A 6,663-nucleotide genomic window follows, 5' to 3' on the forward strand; every position below is an offset into this window, starting at 1 on the left:
GTTATCCCAGCTATTTGGGAGGCTGAGGCAGGAGAATTATTTGAACCTGGAAGGCTGAGGTTGCAGTGAGCCAAGATCGTGCCATTGCACTCCAGTCTGGGCAACAACAGCAAAACTCCATCTCAAAAAAGAGAAAAGTTTATTTTAAAACTATGAATAGTAAAAAGCCCAGAAGAAAACCCTCTAAATCTCACTAAAGAGGATAATGAACAAATTGTGTAATATTTATAAGACATCTTAAGACATACAGTGAGTGAACTAGAAAGCTACACACATCACCATGGATTAATCCAAAAAACATTACCATGAGTTTTTCAAAATGGGAAAGGATGGATATATATATTTTTTGCATCAAAACACAAAACAATATTATGTGTATTTGTCTTCTAGTCTCCTGTCACAAACTACAAATCTAGTGGCTTAAAACACTATAAATTAATCATTTTAGTTTTGTAAGTCAGAGTTGAAACCTTAACGTTAATCTATCTGCTAAGTTCCTTTTTTCACGTAAGAGAACAAGTTAACAGGTTCCAAAGGTGGGATTGTATCACATTTTATATGTTTAATAGACAAATATAGATGTAGTAAAATTATAGAAACATGCAGGGGGATAATTGGTATCAAATTCAGGATATTGGTTACCTCTAGATAAAGAAATTAGAGAAAAATTGAATTGAGAAGAAATTCAGAGAAAGACTATTGTTCCTCCATTACTTGCTATTTAAAAAAATGAATTTGAAACTAATGGTAAAAATTCTAGGGTTTCATAAATTTAAGTGAAGGAGAGAGGGTAAGAGGGGAGGACACTATATTTTTTAAATCATAACATTTGTATTTTTTAGTATGTTTGAATATTTTATAAAAATATTTAAAACTGAAGGGAAAAAGAAGAAAAACTTATGTAAAGAGTCAGTAAAATATTGAATCAGTGAAGTGGATATTGTGATAATTGAAAACAGATAAAACTAAGATGGTTAGGCCAGACACTTAAACCTCAGTAAAGTAATAGAGAAGGTTTTTAGCTGTGAGTGATGAAGAGATGATGATACTAGGGACTTAAAAGAATATGGAAAAACTCAAAGCAATCATGATGAGAGTGGTAAGGAATAAAATGTTGAGTTCATAAACAGAGCCACCAGAGTAGATGGTCAGCTACAAGAAATAGGATCAGGCGTTTAAAAACACCCAGTTAAGTTTAGAATGGTCACTGCTACAAAGAATGTGATTGAAGAAGGTTGGAGGGATAGAGAGGAGTAAGTACTGGCAAGGATCGACCAAGTTAGGGTCACCTACATTGGCAGTATACTCCACAGTGTTTTTCTACTTTTCTTAACACTTTTTGAAAGCCTACGACTTTAAACAGTAGGGAGGAAGTAGATTATCTTGGCAGGAATTTGCATGAGAGACAAAGGGATAATGGATTCTAGAATTTCAAGAAAAGCATCAAAATAGATAGCTATGGATTTAAAAATAAGGAAATAGGTAATTTTTTAAATGGCAGATCTGAAGATGAGAAAAATTAGAATCCAAAAATTAGATGGGCCAGAATGAGCAGAATACAAAGTTAAATAGTTATATTAGATGCAGAGTTATAGGCTAAAGGGTGATTGTATGAAAATCTGAAAAGCTTCAAATTTGTGACCTAATGTGAACTTGACATAAATTTTGATGAAATACCCTTGGAAGTTTAGTTGGGTGAATGATACTATCCAGGCATCAGCAAAGCATTGTGGGTGTGCTAACCTGTGAATGGCTATTCACACATTTCTCAGTTTCCGAAGACTTACTAAGGCTGTATCCCTTTCCATCACAAGTGATATGGTTTGGCTCTGTGTCCCCACCCAAATCTTACCTTGAATTGTAATAATCCCCACTTTTGTGAGGGAAATCTGGTAGGAGGTAATTGAATTGTGTGGGTGGGTTTTTCCTGTGCTGTTCTCGTAGTGATATTGAATAAGTCTCATGAAATCTGATGGTTTTATAAAAGGGAGTTCCCCTGCATGCACTCTCTTGCATGACACCATGTAAGATGTGACTTTGCTCCATAGTCACTTCAGCCATGATTTTGAGGCCTCCCTAGACATGTGGAGCTGTGAGTCAATTAAAACCTTTTCCTCTATGAATTACCCAGTATTGGGTTTGTCTTTATTAGCAGCAGGAGAACAGACTAACACAATACCCTTTGGCTGCTATTGTCTTTTCACTTTCCCCGTCATCATGGTTTATTCCGATGATGTACCTCTTATAACATGTACAGCAAAGCCTTTTTCTTTTCTTTTTCTTTTTTTTGAGACGGAGTTTCACTCTTGGTACCCAGGCTGGAGTGCAATGGCGTGATCTCGGGTCACCGCAACCTCCGCCTCCTGAGTTCAAGCATTTCACCTGCCTCAGCCTCCAGAGTAGCTGGGACTACAGGCACACGCCACCATGCCCAGCTAATTTTTGTATTTTTAGTAGAGATGGGGTTTCACCATGTTAACCAGGATGGTCTCAATCTCTTGACCTCGTGATCCACCAGCCTCGGCCTCCCAAAGAGCTGGGATTATAGGCGTGTGCCACCGTGCCCAGCCAGCAAAGCCTTTTTCAAGGGAGACAGTAACAAAAAATAGTGCTCAGAATTTAAGTCAAACTTCTTAGAATTTTACCTATGCTTTTGAAGTGATTGGTATAATACCACACAGAGGCAGAAACCAGACTAGAATGAAGGTCTTCCACATCTTAGCCTAAGGATCCTTCTCTAGGATACCCTGTTGTCTTTTAAAAATAAAGAAGGCACCCAGATCATGTAACAGTTGAGTAAAAAGGGGAGCTGGGAAGATAGCTAGGAAGACACTGAACCTGTACTTCGCTGGACTTTTTCATCTTTGATTAAATCTAGGAATCTCAATGTGATCAGTTTTATATTGTGTTTAGAATGGATATTTCTACACATGGCCAGCAAATGAAGGTACATTTCCTTTTGGTGCTAGAGGGCAATATGGGTGGGAATGACACTATTAACTGATGGTTTATTGCTTCGGAGAAATATTTGGACATCCTGTTTGCTTGATCAGCAGTTAAACCCCAGGTTGCTGTTTTGACCTTGGTTCACCCAGAAGATTATTTCTATAAACTTGAAAACTGAAACCAAGTAAGATCACATACACAAAAGAAGTCCAAAGGATGAAAGTAAAATCTTTTGTTTATCTCTAGGGTGTGAATGTCTGCCAAAGACTATACTACTGTTCCCTCTCTGGAAACAAGGTCATTTGCATTTCTCCTGGGTTTTAGCTCCTGATTAACTATGTAAATAACTTTATTCAACAATGCCTTCTTTTCCCCTTGATTTTTGACCTTTAGAGCCCCTTACTAGTTTTTTGGGGAATTACAAAAAGAATATTAAATAACATAAGTTCAGAAAATATGTGAAGGTCTAGTGAAAAATGTCGTATTAAAGTATAAGCACTTAAATAAACATAGTTTTATTAACAATTATGTTTTCAAATTAGTAGTCATAATTATCTTACAACATGATAAATAATATTATGGAAATCTTTGGAGTCTAACTCCCCGCAGCTAACAGCACATAAATATGAATGATAAGAGTTATTAGCAATACATCTCATCAGATTCGTGTGTTGCTGTTAGGTTGGGCTCCAGACCCCCTACCTAAGGATCTCTAAATCTAATAGGAACCATCACTCTTTGTAGAGAGCTTTATAGCTTATAGAGCCCTTATACATGCTCTCCTTTTTGTTTGTTATGCTTTGTTTCTCCAAACACCACTATTAGTAAAAATATTATCCTTTATATTACTCTAATGAGGAAAATAAGGCTTAGACATTCGCCCACAGTAGTTCAAAGCTGATAAGTGCAAATCTGGTCTTGAATCCAAATGTTTGGACTGCATGTTTAGTGCTTTTCCTTATTAAATCAGTGCAGAAGGGTTGAGAGCCAGTAGTAATTTCCTTCTCTTCCCTGTTTCTTACCTGGCTTAGCCAAAGCTCTTTCATTCATCTATTGTACTATGCTTCATATATGGAATTGCATGGATATAATAAACCAGGAATTTGCTACTTGCAACAAAGGCATTATAATTTTTAGAGATATTTGTGGGATATTCTACAAAAGGAAGAAAACGTTGATTTTTGTGTAGTTATTCAATTCTAAGCAAGAGCCAAAGAATAGTTTTATAAGATCACTGGAAACAGAACATTGATTAACATCTGCCAAACATTTTCTTGCATGTCAAACAAAACAAATCAAGACAAAATAATTTAAAAAATGTAATAAGCCAAAAAAAAAAAACCAACGGTATTAACACACAAGACAAAATAATAAATAATAATGTAATAATGAAGCAAAAAAACACAACAGCATTAACATATCAGAATCGGCCCACCAAAAAAGAAAATAATAACGTAGCAAAGAGACTGTTGAGCTTTAGGGTCCCTGGGTTTCTTTTACTCCAGTAAAGCTTGGCTAAAATAACACAAATCCTATAGCTTACTAATTTTTCAGGCCAATATTTGGGTATAATTTGTGTGCTTTATAGGCCTGGAAAACCCACAAGAGGCCACAAATTGCTGACGTAACTGTCTTTGAATTTAACAAAGCCCATTACCGTGTCAGTGAGGAGGAAGGGTGGAAACTCAAGGGACTACGTTTTCTAGGCACCCAGAGGGGCCTTTCACTGCAGCTACTGAAATAATAAACTCCCTTGATTTTTGGCGCTGACCAGAGTAGTGTTAACAGTTCACTTCTAATCGCAGATAATTCTTTTTTTATTATGTCATTTTAGATGCTGTTATTACACATACAGCAAATGTTGCTATGTTACTGAAAACCGTAAACTACACGTATGATATCAGTCTTAACAAAAGTGAAACTGTCTGTAGACTTGAGTTTAAAGGTAAGGGTGTGCATGTGTGTATTTATGTTTCAATCTACCCACCGTTCATTTTCAGAATAGACTTTATGATGTCTGGAATCTGAGCTGAACTTTCTGTCCTCTCTTGTTTCAATGAAAAGAAATTAAGAGTTTGCCTATTATCTTTCCAGTAAATTTTCGTGGAAATTCTGGAGAAGGGAAATATCAAGCAACCACATTTCATACGTTTTCCAGAAATAGAGATTAAGTTTCTGTAGTCTGAACAGGAAGTGAAAACATGTTTTTTTTTTTTTTTTAGACAAGGCAATTGCTTTTCATTAAAACTAAAAGTGAGACAAACTATGCTTGGTGATTTCTGGAAGATTTTTACCCTGATAAATGATAATATGGTTAGTATAACATCAAGGGGAAAAAATGAACTATTAGAAAAAAAATTCTCTCTTTTTTTTTTTTTTTGGTTTTCTTGCTTAAATTAGGGTGTTGCTATTTAATTTTGAATTTTAAGTTTTTTGAGACAGTACTGCTCTGTTGCCCAAGCTGAACTGCAGTGATGCCATCTCGGCTCACTGCAACCTCTGCCTCCTGGGTTCAAGCAATTCTTGGGCCCCAGCCTCCCTGGTAGCTGGGATTACAGGCTTGCACCACACATGCCTGGCTACTTTTTGTATTTTTAGTAGAGACTGGGTTTTGCCATAACGGCCAGGCTGGTCTCAAACTCCTGGCCTTAACTGATCAGTCCACCTCAGCCTCCCAAAATGCTGAGATTATGAGTGTGAAGTACTGTGCCTGGCCAATTTTTATCTTGACATAATTTAATCTCATAGAAAAAAATTCAAGAAAAAAATCGTATATACATTTTTACTGAAATCCTCCTATCGTTAACATTTTACTGCAAGTACCTTATCATTATGCATTCATCTATCTAATTTTTACTTTTTAACCACTTGAGAGTAAGTTGCATAAATCTTGGTCCTTTACATCTAAATTCCTAAATGTATATTTCCAAGAGTAAGGCTCTTTACTTACATAATTACAGAACAGTGACCAAAATAAGGATTTTTTTTTAAACCACTGACTTTGTTATGTACAAAGCTTATTTACAATCCGTGAGTTGTCCCAGTAACATCATTGTAGTCACTTTTTCTACTCCTAGATCTAATTCAAGTTTACACGTTGGATCTAGTTTCCATTAGACCAAAACTTTGTGACATACGCATATTCTTGCACATTTAATCCCTTCATGGGATGGCATTGTGGCACTAATATTTACCAAATAAAATCTTGGGGTTCTTTCTGTAATCATCTCATTTTTCTTCTTGGATATACAATAAAATAATAGTAACAGCAAACAAAAGAAGGAAACACACAAAAGATCTTAGGAAATTTTTTTTTTTCTTTTTTTAGACGGAGTTTCACTCTTGTTGCCCAGGCTGGAGTGCAATGGCATGATCTCGGCTCACCGCAACCTCCACCTCCTGGGTTCAGGCAATTCTCCTGCCTCAGCCTCCTGAGTAGCTGGGATTACAGGCATGCGCCACCATGCCCAGCTGATTTTTTGTATTTTTAGTAGAGACGGGGTTTCACTATGTTGACCAGGATGGTCTCGATCTTTTGACCTCGTGATCCACCCGCCTCGGCCTCCCAAAGTGCTGGGATTACAGATGATCTTAGGCAATTTATGTAATTTTGTCTTTTTAAAGTCCCATTTAAAGGATGATCCTTAAGTATGGGAGATTTTTGAATGAAAGATGCAAAAGATTATGAATCATCTTCCTCCAACTCATGGTGCCTCT

The sequence above is a fragment of the Sapajus apella genome, unplaced genomic scaffold, assembly GCF_009761245.1.
Source record: "Sapajus apella isolate SASKATOON/1434 unplaced genomic scaffold, GSC_monkey_1.0 scaffold48, whole genome shotgun sequence".
In the NCBI taxonomy this organism is placed as follows: domain Eukaryota; kingdom Metazoa; phylum Chordata; class Mammalia; order Primates; family Cebidae; genus Sapajus; species Sapajus apella.